This window comes from Vidua chalybeata, chromosome 7 (genome assembly GCF_026979565.1).
Source record: "Vidua chalybeata isolate OUT-0048 chromosome 7, bVidCha1 merged haplotype, whole genome shotgun sequence".
Lineage (NCBI taxonomy): Eukaryota > Metazoa > Chordata > Aves > Passeriformes > Viduidae > Vidua > Vidua chalybeata.
In genome coordinates, this window is record NC_071536.1 from 23,537,085 (window position 1) to 23,555,280 (window position 18,196).

General features: G+C 55.4%; 1 long non-coding RNA gene across 2 annotated transcripts; it reads right to left on the reverse strand.

Moving 5' to 3' along the window:
• Positions 1–11,472: 11,472 nt before the first annotated feature.
• On the reverse strand, positions 11,473–12,543 carry LOC128790788 (uncharacterized). Of its 2 annotated transcripts, none has more exons than XR_008431860.1 (3): positions 12,459–12,543; positions 12,204–12,300; positions 11,473–11,537 (listed from the first exon to the last, which is right to left on the reverse strand). It is a non-coding gene; the product is annotated as an uncharacterized LOC128790788 (long non-coding RNA). The 2 variants fall into 2 exon arrangements; XR_008431859.1 differs by having other exon boundaries at positions 12,204–12,331; positions 12,459–12,526.
• Positions 12,544–18,196: the final 5,653 nt, after the last annotated feature.

Genomic DNA, 18,196 nt, shown 5'->3' on the forward strand with positions numbered 1-18,196 from the left:
ATTATTCTGGGGTCTTCCAGGACAGGAAGGAAAAGGATGTCTCCCCTTTCCTCCCAGACCTGCTACCTAGGGACAGCTGGAGAAGGCTATAGGTCTGGGGGACATGGTGGTCAGCAGGAACAGCGACACAGCAGAGCTGCAGCCAGCCCCTTTGTCCTCTGGAAAGGGCTAATGAGTGAGGACAGGGGATAAGAGCTGGGGCGGAGGGAGCTTCACCCAGACTAAAGCTGCCCCAAGAGCCTCCCAGCTGCTAATGAAGATAAAGTGCCCAGTTCCTTTTCTTCTCCCAGTGAAATCTGATGGCTAAGGGGGAAAAAATGCTTTCAAGTGTATTCATCTATAACTCGGCCTGGGAGGCAGGGATTCCAGCAGGAGCGGCGGCCAGCTGAGACACTGATCTCACACTTCACACACGTGCACACACACATGCATGTGCAAACAGCCCTCACACAGGGCGTGTGAAATGCCCGCAGAGCACACGCACGCAAACATCAAAAGCCCGTCTTTCTATGCATCAAAACCGCAGCCGTAGGTGAAGGCAGGTGTTGAGCAAAACACCCCCTGCCCACGCCAAGCATCCGCATCAGGCTGCCAGATCCCACACATGCCCTAAAATGCAGATGGCAAGTGCAGTGCAAACACAGGCACACGGCATGCCAGGGGCGTCTGCCCAGCACACACACACACACACACACACACACATGTACACACACACATGTGAGCACACACACACACACATGTACACGCACACATGAGCACACACACACATATGTACACGCACACATGAGCACACACACACACACACACGCGCACGCACACACACATACACACACACACATGTACCTGCATCCTCACCCCCTCCTCAGGCCCAGCAGGTGTGCAAATGCAGCTGGTATCGTGTGGCCATGATGGGAGAGGACAAGTGATGCCTGAAAAGACCCAGGGGGTGGAAGTCCTTTGGAGTCACTCTAGTGGTTCATTGAACATGTGAATAAATCTTGTTGCTAGTGATGTATGTGGGAGACAGGTTTAGGGGGAAATGGGTTGAGGCTCTCCTGTGTCATGGATGGATGAATTTCTACCCCATCCCACCAACAGATTCTGTCCCAAGCCCTTCCCCTTCCTGCAGTCCCACAGTCCAGCCATTTAAACTCTCCCTAATCCTCATCCTAACCCTGACTGCACAATACCTACAGAAAAGAATCACAGTTCTTGTCCCTGGCCTAGGAGATCCTCTACCCAGAGACCCCTCCAAATGCCTGGAGCAGACATGTCAGGGGAAATGGGGCTGCATTTCCAAAGTATCCATTCCCAGTTTCTCTGGGGAGGATTCTCTACAGCCCTATGCTAAGTTAAACAAACTCGGGATTCTCTCTGCCCCTGGGGACCTCTGTCATGGACCAGCCCTCCTTCAGGTTGTGAAATGCATCCTGCAAATGGACAGCCTGTGTGCCAGATCCTGCTGGGATTGTCCCTGACCCAAGCTAACTCCTAAACTGTGAGCAAAAATTGTCTGGATCACTGCAAGCTGGCCCAAGAAAAAATCATAAAAGGACAGTGCTAAAAATTCCCATAGGGACAATCACAGTGCTGTGCCTGGCAATGCCCTGGGACTGTTTGTTTTACCAGTGCAGACATAACCAGAGATTCCCACTCCTTTCCTCTGCAGGCCTGGAATTAAGTGGCCTGTTTACAGAGAGGCAGCAAGGGAACAGAAGGTATGCGGAGGGGGGAGCAGCTCCTCCTCAATATATCTGACAGCTAAACGTACCCTAAACCTACCAGAGACCCTCTAGGCATCAAAGCATGTGATTGCAGCTCCTCAGACAGGTAGAGGTGCTGCAGAAAGTCTGAATGTGGTCCTGTTGACACACTTCTTAGCATCATGCAGGGGGTCATGGCTGGCCAGACCCCACTGGTTTGTTGTAATCAACTGCTGAATGAGCTGGGCATGAAGGCTGGGAAGTGCCTCACAAGTCTGGGGCAGGGCAGAGGGGAGCATGGGTGCTGCTAGCAGATGCATCACCACTCGCTAGGGCTGGCTTGGGCAGGTACACCACTATCCCACAGTTCCAGCTGCTGCTGGCAGCTCCTTTGTGCCTCCCAGTTCCTGGTTATTAATTCAGATGGATCTACTTAGCTGGGCCGGGGGGAAGTAAAAGCTGGGTGGATAACTGCATATACACTTCAAGTGAATAATGGGAAAGGGGTAGAGAGGGACCAAGCTCAGTGAGAAACTAAGAAAGGTATGGCAAGGAAGGCTGGGAGTGGCATGGGGACACGAGCTGAGAGCGAGGCATCGGGGAACTGGGGCCAGAAAATAACACCCGGTGAGAGATGAGAGGGACAGAAAGAGCAAAATCAGCCCCTCACAAAGCTGCCGGTGCCCGTGGCCGGTGACTGTCCGCTCCCAGCAGCCCCGCACGGCTCAGCCCCGCTGAGCTGCCCGCAGTCCTCAGCAGAGGGCAGTGGATGCACACGCACCTGCCTGCACACCTGTGCTGCACACCCGTAGGCACCCGCACACCCGCCATGTGCCCGGGACACGGAAGCACACGGCAGCGCGGACCAGTTCTCGGTGCTCCCGGTGCTGCTGGCGGGCTGAAGGAACGGCCTGGCACCCCTTGAGGGACAAACGGGTCTGCAAGGATTGGCAGGCGAGGTCTGCAGGGACTGGCAACACTTCTGTGGGGCAGCCAGCGAGGGTCTCTGCTTGCATGACCCCAGTCCTTTGTCCCAGCAGAGGGACTCTGCTTGCATGACCATTTTCACGGCAGCAAATCAAAGTCCTGGGCAGCAAGGATGTGGCCATAAAGGCAGTCCCGAGGGTGGGAGGGGCAGCGGAAATGTCCACATGAAACTGCGGACTGTTAAACTGGAACCTCTCCTCTGTTGCTGCGCAGGGGGAGGTGAAGTGTCTGCATGAATGTGGGCAGCCTCCTGGGTCAGTGATCCCTGTCAGAGTATAAGGGGGTACCCCCTATAGCTGTATGAGCAGAGGTCCTTACAGTTATACCGGGAGGAACCTTATAACCATATAAGCAAGACCACTATAGTGGTCTGAGGCATACGACAGACAGCCTCGAGATTCCTCCTCCACCTGTGGGAGAGTCCCCTGTGCCAGCCTATCCCTGTGGGAGACAAAACACTATCCCCTCCCATTGCAACCCAGCCTCTCCCAGTATTTCTGGTCTCACTGTCTTGGTGATGCCTGGCCCAATTGGGCTGGAAGAAAGAGAGGGCAGCCCTGGCAGCTGTGGAACATTCAGGCCAGATGTGAAAGGTACACTTTACAGCAGCAAGCCATGAGGAGGCTGCTGAGCTGAAGGCCTGTACTTAGCCAGCTGCAACATGGCAAGGGAAGAAAGGACATTCCCCCCTTAGGAACAGTTTGCACACATAGCGTCATCCCCTCGTTATTAGGAGGGAAGCCACAGAGAGGGTGTTCCCAGACCCCAACCCCACCACTCCTCTTCAGGCCAGGGTGGCCCCATGAAGTGTGGTGGAGGGAGCAGGGGTCTTGTGGGATGCTGCCTTTGCCATCAGATCACCGAGTCTGTGTCACTCTCGGCCTCTTGGTTTGCTGGAAGTGTAGGAGCCATCCTGGCCTGGATTCAGCCAAATCAGCACTTTGGGTTGAGCCCAGCTGTCACTGAGCCCAGGCTATGGCTGAACATGCCAGAGCCTCACCAGATGCTGGAGTATGTATGCCTTTGCTGGCCATCCACTTGTGGCTTTCCTGGGTCATGGGGAAGCCTGCAGCAGCACTGGCCAAAAGAGATTCCCAGCCCATCCTGACAGAGGCTGTAGTTTGCCTTGTCAGGAGAGGCACGGTTTGAGGAGTTTGGCTCAGTGTCTCTTACTTGGAAAACCCTCCCAGGAGAGATGCCTGCAGTGGCCCAAGGTCCTGAAACCCAATTTAGATGGAAGAGTCCTCAGCTGGGCCAAGGCACTGAGCTGCTCCATGCTGGGGATGGACATGCCCTCTGGTCCTGTTCACAGTCCAAAAGAGCTCTGCTAAGACAGTAGGAGCTGAGCATGTCCCAGACCCCAAGGCCCGTCCCACCAGCCCAGCTTCACTACGGACAGAGTCAACACTGAGCTTCCAAGAATGATTTCTCTGCTAAGGAAAGACTAAGCTGCCACAATAGCCCTGCTCGAGATCCTGCTCCCTGAGTCCTGCTCTAAGCTTACACAAAGCCCTGCCATGAGATGGGACATAGAAGGTCAAGAGATGGAACAGAACAGCTTGACTTGAGAGCCAGGAATTATAAATTCAGAAGGATTTTCAGAGACCAGGAAATCCTGGAAAGTAGACCAGATAGCTCATTCCCGCCTCTGCCAAGGAAGGTCATCAGTTATCAGAGTGGCAGCAGGAGGCAGACCTGGTGATTCAGAGCAGCAGCTTGAGTATAGGATCTTACTTGCCTAAAGCCAAAGGATGCTTCAGAGTGATGGGACAGAGGGGAGGGAAGGGCAGAGCAGTACTGCAGCCTTTGGAGCTGGTTTTGTTCTGTCAGGAATAAACCCTGCATGTTTGTTTGTCTCATGACCTGTGTACTGTGACCCTGAGCCGATACCCATCCATTGAATCTAAGGCCTTGGAGAGAAACAGACCCAACCCCTGTGCCAGTGTTTCCAGCAACCACAAGGCAGCAGCCAGGCCCAGGTGTCGGGAAACATCAGAGCACGTGTCTCCTGTCCGCACGGCTGAGAGCAGCGTGTGGGCGTTGGGACACACCTGTCCAGAAGAATCCCAGCAAATTACTTCTCCTTGATGTCTGCTGGTTCGTCATGGCAGAAACACGGCGTGCAAAGGGCTTGGTTTAGAAGGAGCGCCGAGGGGTGCCAGAGCTGAGTCGCTGCCAACTCACCTGTCACTCCTTGCACGTTGCCCTGGGGCTTGCAGGCTGGGGGGAGGCAGGTGCTGGGGAGCCAGCTTGGCCGCCGAGCTGTGGCCGAGGGAGCGAGCAGGTAGGGAGCTGCCTCTCCCAGGATCCTTGCTCCTGCTCTGCCAGGTGGAATGTGGCTTAGAATGTGTGAGACAGATTCAGATGTATTTTCTGCCCCTTCCCCATGACTTTCACAGAGGTCTTTGCAGTGGTGTTGATGGGGAGGTTGTACCTAATTGGTAGTGTTCAGTATGGGGGAACACAAGATTGTGGGGCTGGGAAAAACTTGCTCATCCCTGCAGCCAGCCAAAAGACCAGGGGCTGGCTGTGTTGGGAAGGACCAGCAGGTAAGAGACCTGCAGAAAAGACCCTCCTGTTCAATAACCAGATCAGACAGTGAAAGGGCCAAGGGGCCGTGCCTGTAGAATTGGGGATGGTTGGGGTCCATGACAGCTGCATGAGGAGGTGTCTGGATGCCATGAGATGCTGTGCAGCCTCTACATGTAACCCATGAGACTGTAGCACACTGTAAGCCAGACCCTCATGCTTTTCCTCCACTTCCTGTGAGCCAGCAGAACCTTGGGGCAGGCAGGCTCAGAGGGGCTTATATACACCCCTGCAGCCAAGCAAGGAGCCTCTCTCAGGCTGGCTTTGAGCACAGGACTCTGCTCAACAAAGAGGCAACTCTCCTGCGCTAGACCTCTCCTGTGTGGGCACAGGTGAGGAGCAGATGTGTTCTGGTGGGCACAGACCCCAGGTTAAAGAGATGTGCTGCTGTGAACATGGGCCCCAGCCCAGCTTGGTGAGGGTAAGCCTGTGAGCCAGTTAGGTCCTTGCCTTTTTTTATGAGGTTTTAGTGCAGAGACACACAATGTGTCTGGTTGGTGCTGGGGATGGGCCAGGATGATGCTGGGTTGTGCAGCTTGGGAGTGATGTCAAGCAAGACCGGGCAGTGTGGGCAAGGACATGCTTGCAAGGACAAGGAGAGTCCTGTAGACACTTGCCAATTGGATTGAGGTACCAGCAAGCAGAGAGGTGGCATCACCACCATCCAGATTTGCTGGTGATGCACAAGCTGGAGGGTGCTGGCAGGGAGCAGCACAGAGCCTGGCTACTTGGCTGAGCCCAGTATGTGCAAAGCAGTGCCAGGACGAGGACAAGGGCAGGTTATACCTGCAGGACAGGAGGCTCCACTTCCATGACGTGTGGCAGCGGAAAGGACTAGGGGAGCCTGGGAGCCAGCTCTGCACCATGGGCACCCCACAGGCTCAGTTGGGGCACACACATGGGAGCTGAGACTGCCCATGGTGGGCAGCCAGGCATTAGTGCATAATCCATTTTTCTGCTAGATCCCAGTGTCAAGGAGATCTGGCACAAGAGAGACCCGATATGTTTGTCCAAGGCACTGATGGATCTTCCCTTAGTTGAGAGCACTGCAGGAGCAAAACCTTCCCCTGGCAAGGAGGGGCCATATCCCAGCACCACTAGCCGTCTGGACATCAACATTAGGGGGCATGGACAAGCATTTGGATGCTTAAAGGCTAAAGGAGCTTGTGCCAGCAGCCAGGGCCTGTCTCCTGCCACACTATGGGCATCTCTCACCTGCCCACAGGAGTCCATGAGGCCTGCAGGGGTCCATGAAGACTGGCCCAGCAGATGCTCTTAAATCTTGGAAACCCTGTGCTTTGTGCCTTTGGCCAATGTGGACCAAAACATCTGTCCCAGATGATGTTTTCTCTGGTATTCAGGAGCATGATCAAAATGGGGGAGGTTACAGCCTCCACCCCACTGCTTCCGCCCTCAACCTGGCTTCCAGATAAAGGCTGCCAAGACCTGGTCAGGCAGTGGTCACCATCTCTTGCTTCAGATAAGGAGGCTTCACCATCTGCACCCCGGGCTGCTCTCCCAAGGGTTTTTGAGGCCACTGTTCCTCAGAGATTTAGCACCAGCATTTGGGATAGAATTGAGGCAGCCCTGCCACAGCCCCTTCCTGTCAGTGCTTTGTCCTGCTGAGGAATGGCTGATGGGCAAGGCACCACAAAGTAGCCACCTGGCTCCCTGTCATCCAAGCAGCACGGGATGGTACCTCCCAGCCACAAAACCCCAGGGAGATGCTGAACAAAGCTCAACTTGTATAAACCAAGCCAGCCCTGGTGAGGTGTCTGCCACCTCCCTGGCCTCTTTCCCTCCCTGCTCAGCCTATCTCAGCCCACATTTAACAATTACCTCCTCTCCACACAGCTCCCCAAGTGCTCTAAGAAATGTGGGCCAATTCCCCACTGGCAACTCCTGTCTGCCTCCCAGGAGTTACGTCAGTGGGGAGTTGGACCATGCACATCTTCGCGCAGCACCTGGCTCTGTGGGAGCCAGCACCAGCCCTGGGCCTGCCAGGGATGATCCTGGGCATCAGCTGAGCATTTCCAGGAGGCAACAGCATCCCTTCTATGCCCCAGCAAGTGCCCCCAAATTGCAGGGAAGGGGGTTCTGGCAGGTACATTTACTTGAGCTGGAAGTGGTCATGGGGAGTGGATTTAACACCCTGGCTCTGGTTGTAGGGGAGCATCAAGACAGCAGAGCATAAGGCAGCGTGTTGTGGCTGATACTTGGAATACCAATCCCAACACAACTCAGCACTCTTGCAGGGTGTGCTGAGATAGTCTGACCCATCCACAGTGTCCCTGCCCTTGGCTAACAGTGCAGAGACACTGTGCAGAGAGTTAGCCTGAGGTATCTGGAAGCCACCACCCACATGTCCAGCTCTGTCCCCTTGCTGCCAGCATGCACAGCTCAGCACACGATATCTGGGTGTTATGGCCAGCAGGAATCACTCCCACAAAACCAAGTGTCTCTCAAAGCATTGCCACTGCCTGTCCTGTGACAGTCATGCCCAGCTGGCATGCCACAGTACCAGACTCAGCAGAGCTCAGCCTGGCATTGCCATTGGGTGTGGCAGTATGGGCTGTCCCCGTCCCTCCCTCTCCCTGTATGGATGCTGTACTGTCACCATGGGAGACAGGGGCACTCCTCCCCATGCTGGCAGGACACAAGCCACCTCCTTTACCCAGGGTGACCCACCTCTGCCAGGCTCAGCATGGGAGACTTCTGGTGACACCAGGCTGGGCGAGCAGCAAGGAGCACGGTGATGGTGAGCCAGCACCCAAAGCTCAGGAGCATCGTGCTCAGGGCTGCTTACTGGGGAGTACTGGAGGGACTGGGAGGTAAGGCAGGGAGCAAAGGCCTTCTGCACCCATCTCTCCACTGGGACAATCCTCCTTCACTCCATCTTTTCTCCCAATCCTCTTCCACCCATGCAGCCTTCTCAGCCCCTGCCTTCTGCTTCCCACACACCTCCTCTTCTCTTCAGTGGTGCCCAAGGGACCTCTGGGTAGGGCTGAGAGACTGGAGCAGGGGACAGGACTGGGGGACACTGCAATGACGTAACATCCTTGTGCAGAGAGTGGGACATCCCTCATGTGATAGTCAGGGCTCACTCTGCAAGAGATGACATCACTGGGGATCTTCTGGTGATCTCTTATTTTGGGCAGCCTCACCTCCCTGACTTGTCTCGAAGGGTGTCCATCATTAAGATATCTAAGTGCACATGCTTAGTCCCTTGGCTCTGGAGCAGACACAACCCTGAAGTGGTGGTGTGAGAGAGTGAGATGGGTGGTGATGTGGCCCCAGGTGGTGATGTGGCCCTGCCATCCCCTTGTGCCTCTCTCTGCCAGCTCTTCTGGGCACGAGATGGCTCTCTTATCTCCTGGATGGCTGGTGCTAGCTCTGGCCTGGCTTTTTGAGATTCCCTGTGCCCTTACCCATCCTGGCAAAGGAGAGAGAGCCAGCAGCTGGCCCAGGGGCTGGAAAAGGCAAGGAGACTCAAATACCCACCGGGAGGTGGAAAATGGCCCAGAGCGGGAAACACAGCAAGGTGGAGTGTTGACGTCTGCCATCTATTATTCCCGCTCTGCATCAAAAGGCTGAGATGAAAGTCTCTGGCCACAACCCTTACCACAAAAACGTGGACCCCTCTCCTGAAATTACTGCTCCCCTTGAAGGAGGAGAGCAATTTGCCTGAGCGGTGGAGGAGAAAGCCATGTTTACATGCCAGGTTTCAAGTGCTGCTCACCAGCTGCTTCACTGCAATTACGTCGTTAGGAGGGGATGAGTTTCTGGGGCTTGGTTCTGGGGTGTTTGTTTATTTGCAGCCCCAGTGCAGGGCAGGTGGCAAGGGAGAGCCACTCTGCTGGCAGCTGGAGCACCAGGCTCCCACCGAGCCTGGCTGCCTGGCTGAGGGGTGCTGTGGTCCCTGGTGAGCATGGAGCCAGACCAGCCCCAGGCTTTGCAGAGGCATAGGGGAGAAAGGTACCTAGTGGAAAAAGATATCTCCCCAGAAAAGCAGGGATGGACCTGCATCCCCAAATCCTAAAGTGCTGGGACTGCAGCAACCTGTGACAGGAATAGGGAGTCAGGAGGCTCCAGGAAGCACATGGACCAATTGCATCTGCACCTCTGCTCACAGCTTGAGCACCCCCTGAATTGTGCATGGGCTGGTCCCCAAGTCAAGAAACAAAAGTGCCTCACACCCCTGCCCAGGTCAGCCTTGATTTAGAGCTGTGCTTCACTGAGGGCATACCTGCCGTGGGGCATTCACTCCGCAAAATGCCTCCGGGGATGTCTCTTCAAGGCATCTCCTACAGCAGCAGCACCAGGCTACAGACTACACAAGGACCAGGCTCCCTCTCAGTCTGGGTGACATGTGGCATGAAAGTGGCACCAGGAACAGGATTTCTGCGTCCTGTTCCCATCCTGGCTGTTTCTTGTTGCATTATCCATAGGAGCTCTTGTGTGTTGGCACCACAGCTGACAGCACACATCTTGCAGGCAGGCTGCAGGGCTAACCTACTGTCTGCTAAGGGTTTCCAGGGAAAAACTGCTTATCATTCAGCACATCCCATTGTTGTCAGGCTCCTCTTTCAGCCCAACCAACACCACCTGAAGGGGAGCCCCTGCAGGTCTGGCATATCTGCCCTGCAGCCAGGGCTGCTGCCAGGGGACCTTGTAGAAGTGGTTTCATCAGGCAGTGACATCACAGACAATCCACTCCATGACAGGCTTCAGCATCCATGAACAGTGAGCATCACACATCATGACAGCACAGATTACTTCTCCTTGTAAGGCTGGGCAGGCAGTGTGTGCAGGTAGGGGGATGTGGGGGGCAATGACAGAGCTGCTGACCTCCACTTCACAGCCACTTCAGGTTTACTGTGGTTCTACATCTGGAGGTACATGGCAGAAGTCTTCTCCTGGTTTTGCATCTCTCCTGTCACAGCCTCCACCTTCTGAGGACAGGTGTCCTCAAAGGTTATCAGCTCATCTGGCTCAAAGTCCTCCAGGACTGCAGATTCCTTGGTCCTGGCTAAAATCATTTCAGCATTCTGCTGCCTTCTTGCTAGCCCAAAAGTAGAGAAATTGAACTCCCAACTCTTGTCTCTCAGGAAGTTTGGAGCATACCTTTAGCCAGCACAGAGCTATCGATACCAGCCCAGCTTTGCTCAGCAAAAGCCGCTTTCTTTGGCAGGTATTTACTCCAGCTGCTCATGGCAGAGGACTTGCACTGGCAATGTCATGGTGTGGTACGTCCTTATTTTTAGGCAGCTGTTGCAAACAGCTGGAGATTTTGGCGTCAGCTTTTTCCTCATTCTTTACTTGGAGCCAACCCTTCAGGATGCCTCCAAGGACATGTGCATCAGTACTTGGGCTGAGAGCACAATCAAGCACAGAATCTGGGGACCTCTTGGGATGACACATGCTCCTGGTCTGGTGCAAGGGAGTGTGATCAGTGGTGTGGCAGAGGGGTGCAGCCTGTTCCAAGCAGTAGGATCCTGCAGCAGCAGAGGAGCATCTGTGAGTGAGCAGTATGGGTGAGGCTCACATGGATGTATCTCCGTGCATGTGACAGGCATGCAGTCCATGTCCATGCAAGCAGCAAATGACAGCAAGTCACCAGGCACCACGAATTATGCTTGTCTTTATTATTTCGCTGTGTTGCACATCTTCTCATTTCCGATCCTCGCTCAGCAACTCCCTTGGCAATTAATTCAAACAGCGATGCTAAGGCTGGAGGGACCTAGTAAGACCACCCAGCCCACTCCACGCCTCAGGCCAGACCCCTTGCACCCCCTGTTCCAGGGAGAAAAGGGCATTATTCCTCCCTCCTTCCCTCCACAAGACCCGTGTGCTACGTGCAGAGTGTGATGGGGAAGCGGGTTCCTGCCGAGAGAGAGCTTGCCATTCACCAGTGGGAGTCGGAGGGCGAACTGGAAAAAGCCTCCTCTCCCGGTGGAGCACCACCGCCCAGGCTTGACAAGGTGTGAGCTCCTGCGCCACCCGTACACGCCTTGTGTGCCTCTAAGTGTCTGGGACAGGTATTCATGGTCCTGCGGAGCGTGCCCTATCATGCCTTCGTGCCACGGCGCCTGGCAAGCGCCTCCCCTCCCTGCAGCTGCGGCTGTGCTAGAGCATTCCTCTGGGGAGGGCTGGCTCGTACCTGGAGGGATGGGGACCTGTGGAGAGCCACCTCCTGCTCTCCAAATGTTCTGGGCTCTTCTGCACTGCAGCATCCTCATCATCTATTCAGCTTGGTCCCTGAAGAGAGACCCCACTGCAGCCGTGGAGTCACCACTCCCAGCCAGCACAAAGATGTGCTCCTGGGAGCAATTTCAGGACTGCTGTGAAGTGGTGGGGAGCACCCTGGGATAGCTGTGCCCCTTCTTTCCTGTGCGTGTGGCTCGGGTGGTGTGACCCTCCCCAGCAGGCGTAGAGCAGGAGTCAGATGTGGCATGGGCAGGAACAACGTATCAAGGCTGAGACCTCCCTGTCCCATGGCGGGTGTCCTTGCTGAGTGTGGATGGGGTAGTCCAGAGGAAGTCAGAATACTTCCAGATGTAGCCAAAAATAAAATGGAGCTAGATGGGATCTTCCCAGAGGGGCAATACCTGTGGAGCTGACAACCCTGCTCTGTGAGAGCCTTTGGAACAGGAAGGTCCTACAGAGTGACACTCACTAGGGGCTCAGAGGAACTCACTGGCTAAGCTGCCTCTTTAGTCTTGAAACTGGAGATGGGGAGAGGAAAATCCCTGAGACAAGAAGGCAAAGGCAGCTTCTGGTGCTGCCCAAGCTCAGTCAGAGTGATTTCTAGCTGAGCTCACCAGATTCATGTAGGCACAGAGAGAAGGTTGGGTGGGCAAAACTGAGACAAGGAGGAAGGGAGACTTGGGACAGCCTCTATGGGCACCAAGTCTGCTGCCCTACCTGTCCCAAAGATGAGAAGAGAGTCTGCATCCCTCTTGAGCCCAGTATCCTTGCAGTCAGCAGTGGTGAACAGGAGACTGCCAGGCAGCAAAGTCATCTGCTATGGGAAAGAACCCCTCTGTAGTATCCTGAGTTGGGCATGGAGAACAGAGATATCCTAGGTAACAAGTGCCTTGAAAGTGCTGCTTCAGTATCTGCAGCAGCCTGATTTTCAGTTTGCCTTGGAGCAGTCAAACAAATGACCCAGTGACCCACCAGGATGGGTTCCAGCTCCATATGCCAAGTCCTGGTATGCTGCATCCCTGGTACCCAGAGGCAAGCCCAGCAGGCAGTATGGCACTTAACAGAGAAATCTGGAGAGAAGGACCAAGCCCATATGGCCCCTGCACCTCCCCCACCTTTGTGACCTCAGAGGTGTGTCCCTTGGAGGTCACCCCATGCTGATGCAGGTCCTGTTTGAGCTGTGTTCTCCCTGGCTCAACCAAGCTCTTGCCTGCACCTCATGGCTTTGCCCCTTGACCAGCCAGCTTCACACCACTTGCACCCTGCCCTGGGCCACCTTTCCCCAGAGCAGAGGGGACCACGTGTGCCATCTGGCTCTGGCCCCAGTGGGTTGTGGCATGTCGGGGTGTGCTGCGTACCAGGGTGCCCCCGGACCCCGCGTGTGCAGGGGCCTGGCAGGCACTGGTTAAGTCATGTGTTTTGTGTTGGGTTTCTCCCCCTCCTGGAAAGTCCCAGTGCGGAGCGGTGGGGCTGAGCCGACCGCACACAGCTGCGGGCCACCACATGAGAGGAGCCAGCTCCTCGGGGATTACAGAGCCCCTGGAGCCTGGGGAGGAGGCAGGAGCACCCGCGCCGTGGCCCTTTCATCTCTCCCCTGCCTCACTCCCCCTTTCATCTCTGCCTCTCTGGCCACGCTCTCTTTTCCTCCGCTGCCTTTGCTCTCTTTGCACTTGGCCTCTTTTCCCTGCCTTCCCCCCAGCCCTTCCCACTGCACCTGGCTGTGCTGGCTGCCTCTGTACTGCTCCTGTCACTGCCTCCTCCTGGACCCTGTGCTTTCATCCCCCGACCCCCAGCTGCCTGCTCCCACCCTCCTGCACCGGTGTCCTTCCCCCATACCAGATGTGCCCCTCCATCATCTCCCTCCCAAGCCCAAACCTCCCTTTGCAATGGGGGAAGGAGGGGAGTAACACAAGGTCTTCCCCAGCTGTTCTCCATCTGTGCCCAAAAAGCTTTTCCCCTTTCCCCACCTGTCCTGGTGTCCCCACCAGGCTGCTTCCAGACTCACATCCTTCCCTGGCATGTCCTGTGCTGTCACAGCAAAGCATCCTCTTGCCTCCTTCATCAGCCTCATGGAAGCAATGAGCTGGGAATGCTGCTGGACCCTATTCACACAGTGGCCAGGGTTGAGCACTCCCTGTGACAGATCAAGGGATAAAGAAAAATGTTGGGTACCCTACTCTTGCAGGTCACAGACTTGTGCTAGGGGCCAGTGTTCCTCACACATTCTCCAACAGGCCTAGGGTGTCCCTGGTGTTTTCTTGGCCAGAGGACCACATTTAGGACTAAGAGAGTAAAGAGCATTTGAGTCCAACTGTAACTGCAGCCATTACAGCAGGGGCACAACACAAGCTAAGTGGTCTAATGGTTAGAGCTCTCCCTCTAGTCCAGAGGCTCTCTAGGAAGACTTGGTGCCCATCTGCTTGGTGAGGATCTCAGCCATTGGGATCTGGGCTGTGGTGGACCTCCACATCACCCCCTTCCCAAATAATATCAGCCTCCTTTCTCATCATCTCGCCACCTGCTCTCACTCCAGTGTGCCCACTGCCTCTGCTGAGATATTTTTTCTAAGGAGCTCAGTGCACCCCAAACTCCCCTCAGCCCCTATCTTTCCCATCCCTTGCCCAGCCTCCCCCTAGAGGTTGTCCTACCCCAGCCTTTGAAGCTGCCCTGGCTCCATCACAGCCTTCAGCCCAAACCCTCCCTCTGCTCTCCATCTCCACATCCCACCTGTGCCCAAACTCTGCTGGCCCTTCTGCAGGTGTGTGGCAGCCCCATGGCCAGGGCTGGTGCGGCTGCAGCTAAGCAGGGAGGCTGCAGTCTGCCCAGCCAGTGGTGACAATCCTGGAGTCTGGCTGCTGCCAGCATGTCTGGTACCTCAATGAGCTCAACACAGTGGTGGCTACAGCCTTCTCACTGGGTAGGTGACCCACCCCTCATGATAGAGAGCAATGGCAATGCCATTGGAATGCTGTGCCAGGGGGGTGGTGGGCAGGAGCTGGGCCTGGTGGGGGGAGCACAGGACTCCTGGGCTCCTATCCCAAGCCAGGTGCTGCCTTGCTGTAGGTACTTCGCCTTGCCAAGCAGGTCAGTCAGGGCCAAACTTTTTTTCTTCTTTGGGGGCTTGCACGGGTGCTGGTGCCAAGCATGACATGTTGGGGCTGAACGTCAGGAAAGGCTCGGAGCATCTCTCTGCATCTCAGCTCACAGAACAGTGCCAGCCAGGCTCTCAGGATGGATCTCAAGCCATGGCTACTTGCTTCTCAAGCAGAGGAAGCATGGAAGCCAGTTGCCCAGACTAAAGCAGGAGAGGGACTGCCCTCTGCTTCCCTTGGATGAGCAGACACAATGAGGCTTTGCTCTCTTGTGACTTCCAGTAGCCCAGGTGCATCTGGCTGCTTTTGTGGGTCAGCTGCCGACCAGGCTCAGCCAGCCAGCACTGGCCACCCTGCCCATGTCCATGCTCATGCCACCCCAGTGCGTGGCATGGGACAGGGGCTACGACTGAGACAGAACTGTCCACTCATAGCTCTGCTTGATATTGAGAGCTCTGATGGGAGCAGGAATGGAATTTGGATGGGGCTGGGCGTTCCCGTGTAGTGATTCCCCCAGGCAGGATCTGGCTCTGATGACTGTTCTGTGAGGGGAAGAAATACCAGAGGAGTTACTCACGGCTCACTGGGGCATGATGTAGCAACTCCTCATCGGTTCCCCCCACCCTCCAGCCAAAGTTCCTCCTGTGATCTCCTGGGGAAAGTCCCAGCCCCCCCACTACTCCCCTGCCACCCCCAGAGACCTTCCCCACCCTTGCTGGAGCTTTCCAGAAGCAAGAGATGAGCTGGGGCTTTGGGTGAGAGGAGAAAAGAACCAGCAACCTGGTGTGCTGGAGGGAATCCACTGTCTCTTTGGCTCTTGCACTCTGTGTCTGTTGGTGGGCACAAGGTCAGGGTCTGAGAGAGCACCAGCCTGGGATATCCACATCTGGACAGCCACAGATCTGGCTTCAGAGCTGGCAGAAGTACAAATTGATCAGGCCAGCTCAGGTGTCTCTATTGCCTTCTCAGCAGTCACACTCAGGTCAGTTTTTCCCATCTCTCTCCACAACCACAGGGGCAAGAAGTGAGATTTACTTTCGGTTTACTAGAAGGATCTGAGAAGCTTTCCTGCACCTGGGACCAGGAAGTTCAAAGTTTGAGAAAACCACTGGACTTCACATGGCTCTAGCAGAGCCACTGGGCTGGTGGTTCCCTCTGCAGCAGGGACCCTCAAGGACTGAGGAATTTTTAGAGCTTGGGTCAAAATACTTAATGAAACTGGAATAAGTTTTACCTGGTTTTGCCAGCATGGACTTGTTGTCCTCTTTAGAGCCTTCAGTGCCCTTTTATGGCATGCAGGTGAAAGGAATGGCCATTTCCTTTTTCAGTTTTGGAACTCCCTTAGTGATTTGCTTCTGTAGGAAGATGACTGGAAAACACTGGAAAAATCTGGTCCCCTCTACTGGAAACCACCTTCGTCATCTGTCTGGGCTGTTCTACATTGATGGCCATTCTTCTCTCTTGTGTGAAGCACCTTGAACCTCCCACTTCAGCCCAGAACTGTGTGCAGTGCTCTGCAGGGTGGAGATGTCCCTCATGAGGTAGTAGGGGGCCATGCACCAGAATATGCAAGGCTAGAGCTCAGCAGGCTCAAACAGTGAGGAAACATGAGTCTTTGGTGGGACTAGGACATATCCCATTGGTGGATCAGGGAGGATGGCTCATGGAAGAGAAGGCTGGAATGCCCAGACCTTGGGGAGCCAAGCCCTCACTGGCAGCTGGCTCTGGAAGCTCAGCAGTGGCCGTGGGGAAAGGAGGTGTCCTGCACGCGCTCTGTGGTTGTTAGGACAACTGTCCAGTGGCTGCTGCCCAGTTAGGAAAGCATGGGGACACTGTTTTTCATAACCACAGGCACACTGGCACCTTGCCTGTGGCTCCCAGACACTCAGCAGAGAAGCCACAGAGCAGATCTTGAACACTGGTATTGCATTGGGAGCCAGCTGGCCCCAAGAGGAAAATGACATGCTGCAAGCAGGATGCCTGTGCCCTGGAGCTGCCTGCACCCAGAGTGTGCTGCCTGCAGCCCAAAGCACCCCTCCAGCACAGCACTTGTACCCCAACTATGCCACCTGCAGACTGACAAAGATCAAGGGATCTTATCTTTTCCTCTGAAAGTCCCAGGGTCACCAGCTCACACAGGGTCTCTACAGAACCAAAGAGCACTGGGCATTGTGCTGGGAGTCTCAGCCTAGGTGCGCTGGCATTACTGGTATGCTCTTTCACAATGCTATTCCTGTAACTGGCTGGCAAGGCAAGAGCTAGCTGCAGTCTTTGCAGATCCAGGATGCCCAGAGCCTGGTGCCTCACTGGAGGATGTGATATGTCCTTGGGGGAAATGGCCCTGCCCTGCATCGCTTCTCTGCATCATCAGACACACCTTGTCCCCACTCTGGTCCCCTTTTGGAGGAGTCATATCCTAGGATCCTGCTGTTGCAGAGCAGGTGGTCTGGGATTGGCAAGCAGGGGGTGAAAGGGCCAGTGCAGTGTGGTGAGAGCTTCCGTGGTGAGTCAGTCGTCACCCCAGGCAGCCCTGAGATCACAGGCATCTGCAGAGCAGTCCCTGGGAGGTGGGAAGCCATCGTCACCTACCAAGTGCTGGAGGATGATAGATGTGCAGAGCTCCACTGCCCTGAGTAGCATAACCTTAGGGACACAGGGTTTTGGCCAGCCTGGGAGGGAGGGGAACCTCGTAGGGTCTAATTAATTCTTAGGGTGATGGCCAAAAGGCAAAAGTCTTGGGGATTTGGAAAAAGGGCCTTGATACTGGAGATGGATATTGGAGATGGAAAAGTAGGATCTCAGGAGGGAAAATGAATTGCTGGAGCATGCCCTATCAGAATAAACTTGCCCCACGGGAACAACATTGCTTTCATGCCTCACAGGGCAAGCCTGGGTGCCCCAAAGCCCAAGATGAGATCCTGTTCCCTGCAAGAACACCAGCCCAATGTCTCTGCTGCTGGGAGCCACTGTGGAGACCTTGTGTCTTGCTGTCCCTTCTGTGCTGGCAGACAGAGCCACGCAGGTGCCGCAAGGTCACTGAAGCTCCTATACTTCCTTCCAGCACCTACAGCATTCTCCTCCTCTCCTCACCTGGTTCCAGAAGCAAGGACCCCATCCACATGGTCCCTTCTGGAGGGGAAAAGCCAGCCCTCCCATGCAGGGGTGGTGAAGGGCAGGGCATCTGTCCCAGCTGATCCAGCTCCAGCTGCGTGCGTGAGCATTATGAAATGAGGACACGGGCCACTCCCTGCTGGACCCAGGGTACTCGCTTCCTTCCAGCCTGGTATTTTCCTCCTTGATTTAGTTTTTTTTTAATTCACTTCTATTTTTTTGTGTAGCCCCAAGGGGTGCACAGCCGTGGGAGGAGCAGGGAAGTTATCAGCCAGGAGACAGCAGCAGCATGATTCCCTGCCTGGCCCCTGCAGGCTGCTGCAGCCAGATGGGTGCCCTCCCCACCACCACAGCAAGCTGCCATTTGTGGACCCCCATTGCCTGGCCCACCCATGCTACCTTCCCCTCTCCCTACTCTCCAGCCCCATCATCCCTCCCAGGAGTGTGGGAGGCAGTGGGGCAGCTCCCAGCCCCGGCATGGTCACGGGCATGGGGGCAACAGCCAGG